Source organism: Schistocerca gregaria, unplaced genomic scaffold (genome assembly GCF_023897955.1).
Source record: "Schistocerca gregaria isolate iqSchGreg1 unplaced genomic scaffold, iqSchGreg1.2 ptg000001l___fragment_3, whole genome shotgun sequence".
Lineage (NCBI taxonomy): Eukaryota > Metazoa > Arthropoda > Insecta > Orthoptera > Acrididae > Schistocerca > Schistocerca gregaria.
The window spans coordinates 4,414,775-4,434,689 of record NW_026061699.1 but is presented as its reverse complement, the minus strand read 5'-3'; positions in this window follow the sequence as shown (position 1 = coordinate 4,434,689).

Here is a 19,915-nt window from a genome sequence, read left to right as displayed (position 1 = left end):
TTGATCGTTCCCTGGAAGACCAGTAGTAGTTTCCGATGCACATCTGGAGGCATTCAGTTATTTGTGGACTATCAGAGTGTTGATGAAACACAGAAGTAGCATCGGGATTGAATACAACAATCACCATGCGCACTTTCCTCCATGGGAGTAATGTCTCAAACAGTATACGCTTTGATCTTTCCCTGGAAGACAAGTAGTAGTTTCCGATGCACATCTGGAGGCATCCTGCAATCTGAGGAGTATCATAGTGTTGATGAAACACAGAAATTGCATCGGGATTGAATACAACAGTCACCATGCGCACTTTCCTCCATGGGAGTAGTGTCTCAAACAGTCTAAGCTTTGATCGTTCTTTAGAAGACCAGTAGTAGTTTCCGATGCACGTCTGGTGGTATTCTGATATCTGTGGACTATCAAAGTGTTGATGAAATAAAGAAATTGCATCGGGATTGAATACAACAGTCACCATGCGCACTTTCCTCGATGGGAATAATGTCTCAAACAGTCTACGCCTTGATCGTTCCCACGAAGACTAGTAGTAGGTTCCGATGAACATCTGGAGTTATTCTGTAACTTGTGGACTATCAGAGTGTTGATGAAAGACAGAAAATGCATCGGAATTGAATACAACAATCACCATGCGCACTTTCCTCCATAAAAGTAATGTCTCAAACAGTCCACGCTTTCATCGTTCCCTGGAAGACCAGTAGTTGTTTCCGATGCACATCTGGAGGCATTCTGTAATCTGTGGACTATCAGAGTTTTGATGAAACACAGAAATTGCATCGGGATTGAATACAACAGTCACCATGCGCACTTTCCTCCATGGAAGTAATGTCTTAAACAGTCTACGCTTTGATCGTTCCCTGGAAGACCAGTAGTAGTTTCCGATGCACATCAGGAGGCATCCTGCAATCTGTGGAGTATCATAGTGTTGATGAAACACAGAAATTGCATCGGGATTGAATACAACAGTCACCATGCGCACTTTCCTCGATGGGAATAATGTCTCAAACAGTCTACGCCTTGATCGTTCCCACGAAGACCAGTAGTAGGTTCCGATGAACATCTGGAGTCATTCTGTAACTTGTGGACTATCAGGGTGTTGATGAAAGACAGAAAATGCATCGGAATTGAATACAACAATCACCATGCGCACTTTCCTCCATTGGAGTAATGTCTCAAACAGTCTACGCTTTGATCGTTCCCTGAAAGACAAGTAGTACTTTACGATGCACATCTGGGGGCATTCTGTAATCTGCGGAGTATCAGAGTGTTGATTAAACACTGAAATTACATCGGGATTGAATACAACAGTCACCATGCGCACTTTCCTCCATAGGAGTAATTCTCAAACAGTCTACGCCGCGATCGTTCCCTGGAAGACCAGTAGTAGTTTCCGATGCACATCTGATGGCATTCTGTAAACTGTGGACTATCAGAGTGTTGATGAAACACAGAAATTGCATCGGGATTGAATACAACAATCACCATGCGCACTTTCTTCCACGGGAGGTATGTCTCAAACAGTCTACGTTTTGATTGTTCCCTGGAAGACCAGTAGTAGTTTCCGATGCACATCTGGTGGCATTCTGTAATCTGTGGACTATCAGAGTGTTGATGAAACACAGAAATTGCATCGGTATTGAATACAACAGTCACCATGCGCGCTTTCCTCCATGGGAGTAATGTCTCAAAGAGTTTACGCTTTGATCGTTTGCTGGAAGACCAGTAGTAGTTTCCAATGCACATCTGGAGGCATTCTGTAATCTGTGGAGTATCTGAGTGTTGATGGAACACAGAAATTGCATCTGGATTGAATACAACAGTCACCATGCGCACTTTCCTCCATGGGAGTAATGCCTCAAACAGTCTACGCTTTGATCGTTTCCTGGATGACCAGTAGTAGTTTCCGATGCACATCTGAATGCATTCTGTTATCAGTGGACTATCAGAGTGTTGATGAAACACAGAAATTGCATCGGGATTATAGACAACAATCACCATGCGCACTTTCCTCCATGGGAATAATGTCTCAAACAGTCTACGCTTTGATCGTTCCCAGGAAGACCAGTAGTAGGTTCCGATGCACATCTGGAGGCATTCTGTAACCTGTAGACTATGAAAGTGTTGATGAAAGACAGAAATTGCATCGGGATTGAGTACAACAGTCACCATGCGAACTTTCCTCCATGGGAGTAATGTCGCAAAGAGCTTACGCTTTGATCGTTCCCTGGATGACCAGTAGTAGTTTCCGATGCATATCTGGAGGCATTCTGTTATCTGTGGACTATCAGAGTGTTGATGAAACACAGAAATTGTTCGGGATTGAATACAACTATCACCATTTGCACATTCCTCCATAAAATAATGTCTCAAACAGTCCACGCTTTGATCGTTCCCTGGAAGACCAGATGTAGCTTCCGATGCACATCTGGAGGCATTCTGTAACTTGTGGACTATCAGAGTGTTGATGAAACACAGAAATTGCATCGGGATTGAATACAACAGTCACCATGCGCACTTTCCTTCACGGGAGTTATGTCTCATACAATGTACGATTTGATCGTTCCCTGGAAGACCAGTAGTACTTTCCGATGCACATCTCGTCGCATTCTGTAATGTGTAGACTATCAGAGTGTTGATGAAACACAGAAATTGCATCGGGATTGAATACAACAATCACCATGCGCACTTACCTTCACGGGAGTTATGTCTCTAACAGTCTACGCTTTGATCGTTCCCTGGAAGACCAGTAGTAGTTTCCGATGCACATCTGGAGGCATTCTGTAACCTGTGGACTATGAAAGTGTTGATGAAAGACAGAAATTGCATCGGGATTGAGTACAACAGTCACCATGCGAACTTTCCTCCATGGGAGTAATGTCGCAAAGAGCTTACGCTTTGATCGTTCCCTGGATGACCAGTAGTAGTTTCCGATGGACATCTGGAGGCATTCTGTTATCTGTGGACTATCAGAGTGTTGATGAAACACAGAAATTGCATCGGGATTGAATACAACAGTCAACATGCGCACATTCCTCCATAAAAGTAATGTCTCAAACAGTCTACGCCTTGATCATTTCCTGGAAGACCAGTAGTAGTTTCCGATGAACATCTGGAGGCATTCTGTATTTTGTGGACTATCAGAGTGTTGATGAAACACAGAAATTGCATCGGGATTGAATACAACAGTCACCATGCGCACTTTCCTTCACGGGAGTTATGTCTCAAACAATGTACGATTTGATCGTTCCCTGGAAGACCAGTAGTAGTTTCCGATGCCCATCTGGTCGCATTCTGTAATGTGTAGACTATCAGATTGTTGATGAAACACAGAAATTGCATCGGGATTGAATACAACAGTCACCATGCGCACTTTCCTTCACGGGAGTTATGTCTGAAACAATCTACGATTGGTCGTTCCCTGGAAGACCAGTTGTAGTTTCCGATGCACATCTGGTGTCATTTTGTAATGTGCAGACTATCAAAGTGTTGATGAAACACAGTAATTGCATCGGGATTGAATACAACAGTCACCATGCGCACTTTCCTCCATGGGTGTAATGTCTCTAACAGTCTACGCTTTGATCGTTCCCTGGAAGACCAGTAGTAGTTTCCGATGCACATCTGGAGGCATTCTGTAATCTGTGGAGTATCGGAGTGTTGATGAAACACAGAAATTGCATCTGGATTGAATACAACAGTCACCATGCGCACTTTCCTCCATGGGAGTAATGTCTAAAACAGTCTACGCTTTGATCGTTCCCTGGAAGACCAGTAGTAGTTTCCGATGCACATCTGGAGGCATTCTGTAATCTGTGGAGTATCGGAGTGTTGATGAAACACAGAAATTGCATCTGGATTGAATACAACAGTCACCATGCGCACTTTCCTCCATGGGAGTAATGTCTAAAACCGTCTACGTTTTTGATCGTTCCCTGGAAGACCAGTAGTAGATTCCGATGCACATCTGGAGGCATTCTGTAATCTGCGGAGCATCAGAGTGTTGATTAAACACTGAAATTACATCGGGATTGAATACAACAGTCACCATGCGCACTTTCCTCCATGGGAGTAATTCTCAAACAGTCTACGCCGCGATCGTTCCCTGGAAGACCAGTAGTAGTTTCCGATGCACATCTGATGGCATTCTGTAAACTGTGGACTATCAGAGTGTTGTTGAAACACAGAAATTGCATCGGGATTGAATACAACAGTCACCATGCGGACTTTCTTCCACGGGAGGTATGTCTCAAACAGTCTACGCTTTGATCGTTCCCTGGAAGACCAGTAGTAGTTTCCGATGCACATCTGGTGGCATTCTGTAATCTGTGGACTATCAGAGTGTTGATGAAACACAGAAATTGCATTGGTATTGAATACAACATTCACCTTCCGCACTTTCCTCCATGGAGGTAATGTCTGAAAGAGTCTACGCTTTGATCGTCCCTGGAAGACCAGTAGTAGTTTCCGGATCTCATCTCGTGTCATTCTGTAATCTGTGGACTTTCAGAATGTTGATGAAAGGCAGAAAATGCATCGGGATTGAATACAACAGTCACGATGCGTAATTTCCTCCATGGGAGGAATGTCTCAAATAGTCTACGCTTTGATCGTTCCCTGGAAGACCAGTAGTAGTTCCCGATGTACATCTGGAGGCATTCTCTAATCTGTGGACTATCAGAGTGTTGATGAAACACAGAAATTGCATCGGGATTGAATACAACAGTCACATTCGCACTTTCCTCCATGGGGGTAATGTCTCAAAGAGTCTACGCTTCATCCGTTCTCTGGAAGACCAGTAGTAGTTTCCGATGCACATCTGGAGGCATTCTGTAATCTGTGGACTATTAGAATGTTGATGAAACACTGAAATTGCATTGGGATTGAATACAACAGTCACCATGCGCACTTTCCTCCATGGGAGTAATGTCTCAAAGAGTTTACGCTTTGATCGTTCCCTGGAAGACCAGTAATAGTTTCCGATGCACATCTGGAGGCATTCTGTCATCTGTGGAGTATCTGAGTGTTGATGAAACACAGAAATTGCATCTGGATTGAATACAACAGTCACCATGCGCACTTTCCTCCATGGGAGTAATGTCTAAAACAGTCTACGCTTTGATCGTTCCCTGGAAGACCAGTAGTAGTTTCCGATGCACATCTGGAGGCATTCTGTAATCTGTGGAGTATCGGAGTGTTGATGAAACACAGAAATTGCATCTGGATTGAATACAACAGTCACCATGCGCACTTTCCTCCATGGGAGTAATGTCTAAAACCGTCTACGTTTTTGATCGTTTCCTGGAAGACCAGTAGTAGATTCCGATGCACATCTGGAGGCATTCTGTAATCTGCGGAGCATCAGAGTGTTGATTAAACACTGAAATTACATCGGGATTGAATACAACAGTCACCATGCGCACTTTCCTCCATGGGAGTAATTCTCAAACAGTCTACGCCGCGATCGTTCCCTGGAAGACCAGTAGTAGTTTCCGATGCACATCTGATGGCATTCTGTAAACTGTGGACTATCAGAGTGTTGTTGAAACACAGAAATTGCATCGGGATTGAATACAACAGTCACCATGCGCACTTTCTTCCACGGGAGGTATGTCTCAAACAGTCTACGCTTTGATCGTTCCCTGGAAGACCAGTAGTAGTTTCCGATGCACATCTGGTGGCATTCTGTAATCTGTGGACTATCAGAGTGTTGATGAAACACAGAAATTGCATTGGTATTGAATACAACATTCACCTTCCGCACTTTCCTCCATGGAGGTAATGTCTGAAAGAGTCTACGCTTTGATCGTCCCTGGAAGACCAGTAATAGTTTCCGATACTCATCTCGTGTCATTCTGTAATCTGTGGACTTTCAGAATGTTGATGAAAGGCAGAAAATGCATCGGGATTGAATACAACAGTCACGATGCGCAATTTCCTCCATGGGAGGAATAACTCAAATAGTCTACGCTTTGATCGTTCCCTGGAAGACCAGTAGTAGTTCCCGATGTACATCCGGAGGCATTCTCTAATCTGTGGACTATCAGAGTGTTGATGAAACACAGAAATTGCATCGGGATTGAATACAACAGTCACATTCGCACTTTCCTCCATGGGAGTAATGTCTCAAACAGTCTACGATTTGATCTTTCCCTGGAAGACAAGTAGTAGTTTCCGATGCTCATCTGGAGGCATTCTGTAATTTGTGGACTATCAGAGTGTTGATGAAACACAGAAATTGCATCGGGATTGAATACAACAGTCACCATGCGCACTTTCCTTCACGGGAGTTATGTCTCAAACAATGTACGATTTGATCGTTCCCTGGAAGACCAGTAGTAGTTTCCGATGCACATCTGGTGGCATTCTGTAATGTGTAGACTATCAAAGTGTTGATGAAACACATGAATTGAATCAGGATTAAATACAACAGTCACCATGCGCACTTTCCTCCATGGGTGTAATGTCTCTAACAGTCTACGCTTTGATCGTTCCCTGGAAAACCAGTAGTAGTTTCAGATGCACATCTGGAGGCATTCTGTAATCTGTGGAGCATCAGAGTGTTTATGAAACACAGAAGTTGCATCTGGATTGAATACAACAGTCACCATGCGCACTTTCCTCCATGGGAGTAATGTCTCAAACAGTCTACGCTTTGATCGTTCCCTGGAAGACCAGTAGTAGTTTCCGATGCACATCTGGAGGCATTCTGTAATCTGTGGACTATCAGAATGTTGATGAAAGACAGAAATTGCATCGGGATTGAATACAACAGTCACCATGCGCACTTTCCTCCATGGGAGTAATGTCTCAATAAGTTTACGCATTGATCGTTCCCTGGATGACCAGTAGTAGTTTCCGATGCACATCTGGAGGCGTTCTGTTATCTGTGGACTATCAGAGTGTTGATGAAACACAGAAATTGCATCGGGATTGAATACAACAATCACCATGCGCACATTCCTCCATAAGTAATGTCTCAAACAGTCTACGCTTTGATCGTTCCCTGGAAGACTAGTAGTAGTTTCCGATGCACATCTCGAGGCATTCTGTAATCTGTGGATTATCAGAGTGTTGATGAAAAACAGAAATTGCTTCAGGATTGAATACAACAGTCACCATGCGCAGTTTCCTCCATGGGAGTAATGTCTCAAGCAGTCTAAACTTTGATCGTTCTTTGGAAGACCAGTAGTAGTTTCCGATGCACGTCTGGTGGTATTCTGTAATCTGTGGACTATCAAAGTGTGGATGAAACACAGAAATTGCATGGGGATTGAATACAACATTCACCATGCGCACTTTCCTCCATGGGAATAATGTCTCAAACAGTCTACGTTTTGATCGTTCCCAGGGAGACCAGTAGTAGGTTCCGATGCTCATCTGGAGGCATTCTGTAACATGTGGACTATCAGAGTGTTGATGAAAGACAGAAAATGCATCGGGATTGAATACAACAGTCACCATGCGCAATTTCCTCCATGGGAGTAATGTCTCAAAGAGTTTACGTTTTGATCGTTCCCTGGAAGACCAGTAGTAGTTTCCGATGCATATCTGGAGACATTCTGTAATCTGCGGACTATCAGAGTGTTGATGACACACAGAAATTGCATCAGGATTGAATACAACAATCACCATGCGCACTTTCATCCATGGGAGTAATGTCCCAAACGTTCTACGCTTTGATCGTTCCCTGGAAGACCAGTATTAGTTTCCGATGCACATCTGGAGGCATTCTGTAATCTGTGGACTATCAGAGTGTTGATGAAACACAGAAATTGCATCGGGACTGAATACAACAATCACGATGCGCACTTTCCTCCATGGGAGTAATGTCTCAAACAGTCTACGCTTTGATCGTTCCCTGGAAGACCAGTAGTAGTTTCCGATGCACATCTGACGGCATTCTGTAATCTGTGGACTATCAGAGTGTTGATGAAACACAGAAATTGCATCGGGATTGAATACAACAGTCACCATGCGCACTTTCTTCCACGGGAGATATGTCTCAAACAGTCTACGCTTTTGATCGTCCCCTGGAAGACCAGTAGTAGTTTCCGATGCACATCTGGTGTCATTATGTAATCTGTGGGCTATCAGAGTGTTGATGAAACACAGAAATTTCATCGGTATTGAATACAACAGTCACCATCCACACTTTCCTCCATGGGAGTAATGTCTGAAAGAGTCTACGCTTTGATCGTTCCCTGGAAGACCAGTAGTACTTTCCGATGATCATCTCGTGGCATTCTGTAATCTGTGGAGTATCAAAGTGTTGATGAGACACAGAAATTGCATCGGTATTGAATACAACAGTCACAATCCGCACTTTCCTCCACGGTAGTAATGTCTCAAACAGTCTACGCTTTGATCGTTCCCTGGAAGACCATTAGTAGTTTCCGATGAACATCTGGCTGCATTCTGTAATCTGTGGACTATCAGAGTGTTGATGAAACACAGAAATTGCATCGGGATTGAATATAACAGTCACCATGCGCACTTTCCTACACGGGAGGTATATCTCAAACACTCTACGTTTTGATCGTTCACTGGAAGACCAGTAGTGGTTTCCGATGCACATCTGGTGGAATTCTGTAATCTGAGGACTATCAGAGTGTTGATGAAACTCAGAAATTGCATCGGGATCGAATACAACAGTCACCATGCGCACATTCCTCCATAAAAGTAATGTCTCAAACAGTCTACGCTTTGATCGTTCCCTGGAAGACCAGTAGTAGTATCCGATGCACATCTGGTGGAATTCTGTAATGTGTTGACCATCAAAGTGTTGGTGAAACACAGTAATTGCATCGGGATTGAATACAAATGTCACCATGCGCACTTTCCTCCATGGGTGTAGTGTCTCTAACAGTCTAAGCTTTGATCGTTCTTTGGAAGACCAGTAGTAGTTTCCGATGCACTTCTGGTGGTATTCTGATATCTGTGGACTATCAAACTGTTGATGAAACACAGAAATTGCATCGGGATTGAATACAACAGTCACCATGCGCACTTTCCTCGGTGGGAATAAAGTCTCAAACAGTTTACGCTTTGATCGTTCCCACGAAGACCAGTAGTAGGTTCCGATGCACATCTGGAGTCATTCTGTAACTTGTGGACTATCAGAGTGTTGATGAAAGACAGAAAATGCATCTGGATGGAATACAACAGTCACGATGCGCAATTTCCTCCATGGGAGGAATGTCTCAAATAGTCTACGCTTTGATCGTTCCCTGGAAGACCAGTAGTAGTTCCCGATGTACATCTGGAGTCATTCTCTAATCTGTGGAGTATCTGAGTGTTGATGAAACACAGAAATTGCATCTGGATTGAATACAACAGTCACCATGCGCACTTTCCTCCATGGCAGTAATGTCTCAAACAGTCTATGCTTTGATCGTTCCCTGGATGACCAGTAGTAGTTTCCGATGCACATCTGGATGCATTCTGTTATCTGTGGACTATCAGAGTGTTGATGAAACACAGAAATTGCATCGGGATTGAATACAACAATCACCATGCGCACTTTCCTCCATGGGAGTAATGTCTCAAACAGTCTACGCTTTGATCTTTCCCTGGAAGACAAGTAGTAGTTTCCGATGCACATCTGGAGGCATTCTGTAATTTGTGGACTATCAGAGTGTTGATGAAACACAGAAATTGCATCGGGATTGAATACAACAGTCACCATGCGCACTTTCCTTCACGGGAGTTATGTCTCAAACAATGTACGATTTGATCGTTCCCTGGAAGACCAGTAGTAGTTTCCGATGCACATCTTGTGGCATTCTGTAATGTGTAGACTATCAAAGTGTTGATGAAACACATGAATTGAATCAGGATTAAATACAACAGTCACCATGCGCACTTTCCTCCATGGGTGTAATGTCTCTAACAGTCTACGCTTTGATCGTTCCCTGGAAGACCAGTAGTAGTTTCAGATGCACATCTGGAGGCATTCTGTAATCTGTGGAGTATCAGAGTGTTTATGAAACACAGAAATTGCATCTGGATTGAATACAACAGTCACCATGCGCACTTTCCTCCATGGGAGTAATGTCTCAAACAGTCTACGCTTTGATCGTTCCCTGGAAAACCAGTAGTAGTTTCCGATGCACATCTGGAGGCATTCTGTAATCTGTGGACTATCAGAATGTTGATGAAAGACAGAAATTGCATCGGGATTGAATACAACAGTCACCTTGCGCACTTTCCTCCATGGGAGTAATGTCTCAATAAGTTTACGCATTGATCGTTCCCTGGATGACCAGTAGTAGTTTCCGATGCACATCTGGAGGCATTCTGTTATCTGTGGACTATCAGAGTGTTGATGAAACACAGAAATTGCATCGGGATTGAATACAACAATCACCATGCGCACATTCCTCCATAAGTAATGTCTCAAACAGTCTACGCTTTGATCGTTCCCTGGAAGACCAGTAGTAGTTTCCGATGCACATCTCGAGGCATTCTGTAATCTGTGGATTATCAGAGTGTTGATGAAAAAAAGAAATTGCTTCAGGATTGAATACAACAGTCACCATGCGCAGTTTCCTCCATGGGAGTAATGTCTCAAGCAGTCTAAACTTTGTTCGTTCTTTGGAAGACCAGTAGTAGTTTCCGATGCACGTCTGGTGGTATTCTGTAATCTGTGGACTATCAAAGTGTGGATGAAACACAGAAATTGCATCGGGATTGAATACAACAGTCACCATGCGCACTTTCCTCCATGGGAATAATGTCTCAAACAGTCTACGTTTTGATCGTTCCCAGGGAGACCAGTAGTAGGTTCCGATGCACATCTGGAGGCAATCTGTAACATGTGGACTATCAGAGTGTTGATGAAAGACAGAAAATGCATCGGGATTGAATACAACAGTCACCATGCGCAATTTCCTCCATGGGAGTAATGTCTCAAAGAGTTTACGTTTTGATCGTTCCCTGGAAGACCAGTAGTAGTTTCCGATGCACATCTGATGGCATTCTGTAATCTGTGGACCATAAGAGTGTTGATGAAACACAGAAATTGCATCGGTATTGAATACAACAGTCACCTTTCGCACTTTCCTCCATGGAGGTAATGTCTGAAAGAGTCTACGCTTTGATCGTTCCCTGGAAGACCAGTAGTAGTTTCCGATGCACATCTGGAGGCATTCTGTAATCTGATGACTATCAGAGTGTTGATGAAACACAGAAATTGCATCGGGATTGAATACAACAGTCACCATGCGCACTTTCCTCCATGGGAGTAAAGTCTCAAACAGTCAACGCTTTGATCGTTCCCTGGATGACCAGTAGTAGTTTCCGATGCTCATCTGGATGCATTCTCTTATCTGTGGACTATCAGAGTGTTGATGAAACACAGAAATTGCATCGGGATTGAATACAACAGTCACCAAGCGCACTTTCCTCCATGGATGTAATGTCTCAAACAGTCTACGCTTCATCCGTTCACTGGAAGACCAGTAGTAGTTTCCGATGCGCATCTGGATGCATTCTCTTATCTGTGGACTATCAGAGTGTTGATGAAACACAGAAATTGCATCGGGATTGAATACAACAATCACCATGCGCACTTTCCTCCATGGGAATAATGTCTCAAACAGTCTACGCTTTGATCGTTCCCAGGAAGACCAGTAGTAGGTTCCGATGCACATCTGGAGGCATTCTGTAACCTGTGGACTATGAGAGTGTTGATGAAAGACAGAAAATGCATCGGGATTGAATACAACAGTCACGATGCGCAATTTCCTCCATGGGAGTAATGTCTCAAAGAGTTTACGTTTTGATCGTTCCCTGGAAGACCAGTAGTAGTTTCCGATGCACATCTGCAGGCATTCTGTAATCTGCGGAGTATCAGAGTGTTGATGAAACATTGAAATTACATCGGGATTGAATACAACAGTCACCATGCGCACTTTCCTCCATGGAAGTAATTCTCAAACAGTCTACGCTTTAATCGTTCCCTGGAAGACCAGTAGAAGTTTCCGATGCACATCTGATAGCATTCTGTAATCTGTGGACTATCAGAGTGTTGATGAAACACAGAAATTGCATCGGGATTGAATCCTACTGTCACCATGCGCACTTTCCACCTTGTGAGTAATGTCTCAAAGAGTTTACGATTTGATCGTTCCCTGGAAGACCAGTAGTAGTATCCGATGCACATCTGGAGGCCTTCTGTTATCTGTGGACTATCAGAGTGTTGATGAAACACAGAAATTGCATCGGGATTGAATACAACAGTCACCATGCGCACTCTCCTCCACGGGAGTAATGTCTCAAACCATCTATGCTTTGATCGTTCCCTGGAAGACCAGTAGTAGTTTCCGATGCACATCTGGTCGCATTTTGTAATGTGTAGACTATCAGTGTGTTGATGAAACACAGTAATTGAATCAGGATTGAATACAACTGTCACCATGCGCACTTTCCTCCATGGGTGTAATGTCTGTAACAGTCTACGATTTGATCGTTCCCTGGAAGACCAGTAGTAGTTTCCGATGCACATCTGGAGGCATTCTGTAATCTGTGGAGTATCAGAGTGTTTATGAAACACAGAAATTGCATCTGGATTGAATACAACAGTCACCATGCGCACTTCCCTCCATGGGAGTAATGTCTCAAACAGTCTACGCTTTGATCGTTCCCTGGACGACCAGTAGTAGTTTCCGATGCACATCTGGAGGCATTCTGTAAACTGTGGACTATCAGAATGTTGATGAAAGACAGAAATTGCATCGGGATTGAATACAACAGTCACCATGCGCACTTTCCTCCATGGGAGTAATGTCTCAATAAGTTTACGCTTTGATCGTTCCCTGGATGACCAGTAGTAGTTTCCGATGCACATCTGGAGGCATTCTGTTATCTGTGGACTATCAGAGTGTTGATGAAACACAGAAATTGCATCGGGATTGAATAAAACAGTCATCATGCGCAGTTTCCTCCATGGGAGTAATGTCTCAAGCAGTCTACGCTTTGATCGTTCCCTGGAAGACCAGTAGTAGTTTCCGATGCACATCTCGAGGCATTCTGTAATCTGTGGATTATCAGAGTGTTGACGAAAAACAGAAATTGCATCGGGATTGAATACAACAGTCACCATGCGCAGTTTCCTCCATGGGAGTAATGTCTCAAGCAGTCTAAACTTTGATCGTTCTTTGGAAGACCAGTAGTAGTTTCCGATGCACGTCTGGTGGTATTCTGTAATCTGTGGACTACCAAAGTGTGGATGAAACACAGAAATTGCATCGGAATTGAATACAACAGTCACCATGCGCACTTTCCTCCATGGGAATAATGTCTCAAACAGTCTACGTTTTGATCGTTCCCAGGGAGACCAGTAGTAGGTTCCGATGCACATCTGGAGGGATTCTGTAACCTGTGGACTATCAGAGTGTTGATGAAAGACAGAAAATGCATCGGGATTGAATACAACAGTCACCATGCGCAATTTCCTCCATGGGAGTAATGTCTCAAAGAGTTTACGTTTTGATCGTTCCCTGGAAGACCAGTGGTAGTTTCCGATGCATATCTGGAGACATTCTGTAATCTGTGGACTATCAGAGTGTTGATGACACACAGAAATTGCATCAGGATTGAATACAACAATCACCATGCGCACTTTCCTCCATGGGAGTAATGTCCCAAACATTCTACGCTTTGGACGTTCCCTGGAAGACCAGTATTAGTTTCCGATGCACATCTGGAGGCATTCTGTAATCTGTGGACTATCAGAGTGTTGATGAAACACAGAAATTGCATCGGGACTGAATACAACAATCACGATGCGCACTTTCCTCCATGGGAGTAATGTCTCAAACAGTCTACGCTTTGATCGTTCCCTGGAAGACAAGTAGTAGTTTCCGATGCACATCTGGAGGCATTCTGTAATCTGTGGAGTATCAGAGTGTTGATGAAACACTGAAATTACATCGGGATTGAATACAACAGTCACCATGCGCACTTTCCTCCATGGGAGTAATTCTCAAACAGTCTACGCTTTGATCGTTCCCTGGAAGACCAGTAGTAGTTTCCGATGCACATCTGACGGCATTCTGTAATCTGTGGACTATCAGAGTGTTGATGAAACACAGAAATTGCATCGGGATTGAATACAACAGTCACCATGCGCACTTTCTTCCACGGGAGATATGTCTCAAACAGTCTACGCTTTTGATCGTCCCCTGGAAGACCAGTAGTAGTTTCCGATGCACATCTGGTGGCATTCTGTAATCTGTGGACTCTCAGAGTGTTGATGAAACACAGAAATTGCATCGGTATTGAATACAACAGTCACCATCCACACTTTCCTCCATGGGAGTAATGTCTGAAAGAGTCTACGCTTTGATCGTTCCCTGGAAGACCAGTAGTAGTTTCCGATGATCATCTCGTGGCATTCTGTAATCTGTGGAGTATGAGAGTGATGATGAGACACAGAAATTGCATCGGTATTGAATACAACAGTCACAATCCGCACTTTCCTCCACGGTAGTAATGTCTGAAAGAGTCTACGCTTTGATCGTTCCCTGGAAGACCATTAGTAGTTTCCGATGAACATCTGGCTGCATTCTGTAATCTGTGGTCTATCAGAGTGTTGATGAAACACAGAAATTGCATCGGGTTTGAATATAACAGTCACCATGCGCACTTTCCTACACGGGAGGTATATCTCAAACAGTCTACGTTTTGATCGTTCACTGGAAGACCAGTAGTGGTTTCCGATGCACATCTGGAGGCATTCTGTAATCTGAGGACTATCAGAGTGTTGATGAAACACAGAAATTGCATCGGGATCGAATACAACAGTCACCATGCGCACATTCCTCCATAAAAGTAATGTCTCAAACAGTCTACGCTTTGATCGTTCCCTGGAAGACCAGTAGTAGTATCCGATGCACATCTGGTGGAATTCTGTAATGTGTTCACCATCAAAGTGTTGATGAAACACAGTAATTGCATCGGGATTGAGTACAAATGTCACCATGGGCACTTTCCTCCATGGGTGTAATGTCTCTAACAGTCTAAGCTTTGATCGTTCTTTGGAAGACCAGTAGTAGTTTCCGATGCACTTCTGGTGGTATTCTGATATCTGTGTACAATCAAACTGTTGATGAAACACAGAAATTGCATCGGGATTGAATACAACAGTCACCATGCGCACTTTCCTCGGTGGGAATAATGTCTCAAACAGTTTACGCTTTGATCGTTTCCACGAAGACCAGTAGTAGGTTCCGATGCACATCTGGAGTCATTCTGTAACTTGTGGACTATCAGAGTGTTGATGAAAGACAGAAAATGCATCTGGATTGAATACAACAGTCACGATGCGCAATTTCCTCCATGGGAGTAATATCTCAAAGAGTTTACGTTTTTGATCGTTCCCTGGAAGACCAGTAGTAGTTTCCGATGCACATCTGGAGGCATTCTGTAATCTGTGGAATATCAGAGTGTTGATGACACACAGAAATTGCATAAGGATTGAATACAACAATCACCATGCGCACTTTCCTCCATAGGAGTAATGTCCCAAACAGTCTACGCTTTGATCATTCCCTGGAAGACCAGTAGTAGTTTCCGATGCACATCTGGAGGCATTCTGTAATCTTTGGACTATCAGAGTGTTGATTAAACACTGAAATTACATCGGGATTGTATACAACAGTCACCATGCGCACTTTCCTCCATGGGAGTAATTCTCAAACAGTCTACGCCGCGATCGTTCCCTGGAAGACCAGTAGTAGTTTCCGATGCACATCTGATGGCATTCTGTAAACTGTGGACTATCAGAGTGTTGATGAAACACAGAAATTGCATCGGGATTGAATACAACAGTCACCATGCGCACTTTCTTCCACGGGAGGTATGTCTCAAACAGTCTACGCTTTGATCGTTCCCTGGAAGACCAGTAGTAGTTTCCGATGCACATCTGGTGGCATTCTGTAATCTGTGGACCATCAGAGTGTTGATGAAACACAGAAATTGCATCGGTATTGAATACAACAGTCACCTTTCGCACTTTCCTCCATGGAGGTAATGTCTGAAAGAGTCTACGCTTTGATCGTTCCCTGGAAGACCAGTAGTAGTTTCCGATGCACATCTGGAGGCATTCTGTAATCTGATGACTATCAGAGTGTTGATGAAACACAGAAATTGCATCGGGATTGAATACAACAGTCACCATGCGCACTTTCCTCCATGGGAGTAAAGTCTCAAACAGTCAACGCTTTGATCGTTCCCTGGATGACCAGTAGTAGTTTCTGATGCACATCTGGATGCATTCTCTTATCTGTGGACTATCAGAGTGTTGATGAAACACAGAAATTGCATCGGGATTGAATACAACAGTCACCATGCGCACTTTCCTCCATGGGGGTAATGTCTCAAACAACTACACTTCATCCGTTCACTGGAAGACAAGTAGTAGTAGTTTCCGATGCACATCTGGAGGCATTCTGTGGTCTGTGGACTGTCAGAGTGTTGATGAAACACAGAAATTGCATCGGGATTGAGTACAACAGTCACCATGCGCACTTTCCTCCATGGGGGTAATGTCCCAAACAGTCTACGCTTCATCCGTTCACTGGAAGACCAGTAGTAGTTTCCGATGCACATCTGGAGGCATTCTGTAATCTGTGGACTATTAGAATGGTAATGAAACACAGAAATTGCATCGGGATTGAATACAACAGTCACCATGCGCACTTTCCTCCATGGGAGTAATGTCTCATAGAGTTTACGCTTTGATCGTTCGCTGGAAGACCAGTAGTAGTTTCCGATGCACATCTGGAGGCATTCTGTAATCTGTGGAGTATCAGAGTGTTGATGAAACACAGAAATTGCATCTGGATTGAATACAAGAGTCACCATGCGCACTTTCCTCCATCGGAGTAATGTCTCAAACAGTCTACGCTTTGATCGTTCCCTGGATGACCAGTAGTAGTTTCCGATGCACATCTGGATGCATTCTGTTATCCGTGGACTATCAGAGTGTTGATGAAACACAGATATTGCATCGGGATTGAATACAACAATCACTATGCGCACTTTCTTCCATGGGAATAATGTCTCAAACAGTCTACGCTTTGATCGTTCCCAGGAAGACCAGTAGTAGGTTCCGATGCACTTCTGGAGGCATTCTGTAACCTGTGGACTATGAGAGTGTTGATGAAAGACAGAAAATGCATCGGGATTGAATACAACAGTCACGATGCGCAACTTCCTCCAAGGGAGTAATGTCTCAAAGAGTTTACGTTTTGATCGTTCCCTGGAAGACCAGTAGTAGTTTCCGATGCCCATCTGGAGGCATTCTGTAATCTGTGGTCTATCAGAGTGTTGATGAAACACAGAAATTGCATCGGGATTGAATACAACAATCACCATGCGCACTTTCCTCCATGGGAGTAATGTCTCAAACAGTCTACGCTTTGATCTTTCCCTGGAAGACCAGTAGTAGTTTCCGATGCACATCTGGAGGCATTCTGTAATCTTTGGACTATCAGAGTGTTGATTAAACACTGAAATTACATCGGGATTGTATACAACAGTCACCATGCGCACTTTCCTCCATGGGAGTAATTCTCAAACAGTCTACGCCGCGATCGTTCCCTGGAAGACCAGTAGTAGTTTCCGATGCACATCTGATGGCATTCTGTAAACTGTGGACTATCAGAGTGTTGATGAAACACAGAAATTGCATCGGGATTGAATACTACTGTCACCATGCGCACTTTCCACCATGTGAGTAATGTCTCAAAGAGTTTACGATTTGATCGTTCCCTGGAAGACCAGTAGTAGTATCCGATGCACATCTGGAGGCCTTCTGTTATCTGTGGACAATCAGAGTGTTGATGAAACACAGAAATTGCATCGGGATTGAATACAACAGTCACCATGCGCACTCTCCTCCACGGGAGTAATGTCTCAAACCATCTATGCTTTGATCGTTCCCTGAAGACCAGTAGTAGTTTCCGATGCACATCTGGTCGCATTTTGTAATGTGTAGACTATCAGTGTGTTGATGAAATACAGTAATTGCATCGGGATTGAATACAACAGTCACCATGCGCACTTTCCTCCATAAAAGTTATGTCTCAAACAGTCTACGCCTTGAACGTTTCCTGGAAGACCTGTAGTAGTTTCCGATGAACATCTGGAGGCATTCTGTAATTTGTGGACTATCAGAGTGTTGATGAAACACAGGAATTGAATCGGGATTGAATACAACACTCACCATGCGCACTTTCCTTCACGGGAGTTATGTCTCAAACAATGTACGATTTGATCGTTCCCTGGAAGACCAGTAGTAGTTTCCGATGCACATCTGGTGGCATTCTGTAATGTATAGACTATCAAAGTGTTGATGAAACACAGTAATTGAATCAGGATTGAATACAACTGTCACCATGCGCAATTTCCTCCATGGGTGTAATGTCTCTAACAGTCTACGCTTTGATCGTTCCCTGGAAGACCAGTAGTAGTTTCCGATGCACATCTGGAGGCATTCTGTAATCTGTGGAGTATCAGAGTGTTTATGAAACGCAGAAATTGCATCTGGATTGAATACAACAGTCACCATGCGCAATTTCCTCCATGGGAGTAATGTCTCAAAGAGTTTACGTTTTGATCGTTACGTGGAAGACCAGTAGTAGTTTCCGATGCAGATCTGGAGGCATTCTGTGATCTGTGGACTATCAGAGTGTTGATGGCACACAGAAATTGTATCAGGATTGAAAACAACAATCACCATGCGCACTTTCCTCCATGGGAGTAATGTCCCAAACATTCTACGCTTTGATCGTTCCCTGGAAGACCAGTATTAGATTCCGAAGCACATCTGGAGGCATTCTGTAATCTGTGGACTATCAGAGTGTTGATGAAACATAGAAATTGCATCGGGATTGAATACAATAATCTCGATGCGCCCTTTCCTCCACGGGAGTAATGTCTCAAACAGTCTACGCTTTGATCGTTCCCTGGAAGACAAATAGTAGTTTCCGATGCACATCTGGAGGCATTCTGTAATGTGTAGACCATCAAAGTGTTGATGAAACACAGTAATTGCATCGGGATTGAATACAAATGTCACCATGCGCACTTTCCTCCATGGGTGTAATGTCTCTAACAGTCTACGCTTTGATCGTTACGTGGAAGACCAGTAGTAGTTTCCGATGCAGATCTGGAGTCATTCTGTGATCTGTGGACTATCAGAGTGTTGATGGCACACAGAAATTGTATCAGGATTGAAAACAACAATCACCATGCGCACTTTCCTCCATGGGAGTAATGTCCCAAACATTCTACGCTTTGATCGTTCCCTGGAAGACCAGTATTAGTTTCCGAAGCACATCTGGAGGCATTCTGTAATCTGTGGACTATCAGAGTGTTGATGAAACATAGAAATTGCATCGGGATTGAATACAATAATCTCGATGCGCCCTTTCCTCCACGGGAGTAATGTCTCAAACAGTCTACGCTTTGATCGTTCCCTGGAAGACAAATAGTAGTTTCCGATGCACATCTGGAGGCATTCTGTAATCTGTGGAGTATCAGAGTGTTGATGAAACACAGAAATTGCATCGGGATTGAGTACAACAGTCACCATGCGCACTTTCCTCCATGGGGGTAATGTCCCAAACAGTCTACGCTTCATCCGTTCACTGGAAGACCAGTAGTAGTTTCCGATGCACATCTGGAGGCATTCTGTAATCTGTGGACTATTAGAATGGTAATGAAACACAGAAATTGCATCGGGATTGAATACAACAGTCACCATGCGCACTTTCCTCCATGGGAGTAATGTCTCATAGAGTTTACGCTTTGATCGTTCGCTGGAAGACCAGTAGTAGTTTCCGATGCACATCTGGAGGCATTCTGTAATCTGTGGAGTATCAGAGTGTTGATGAAACAC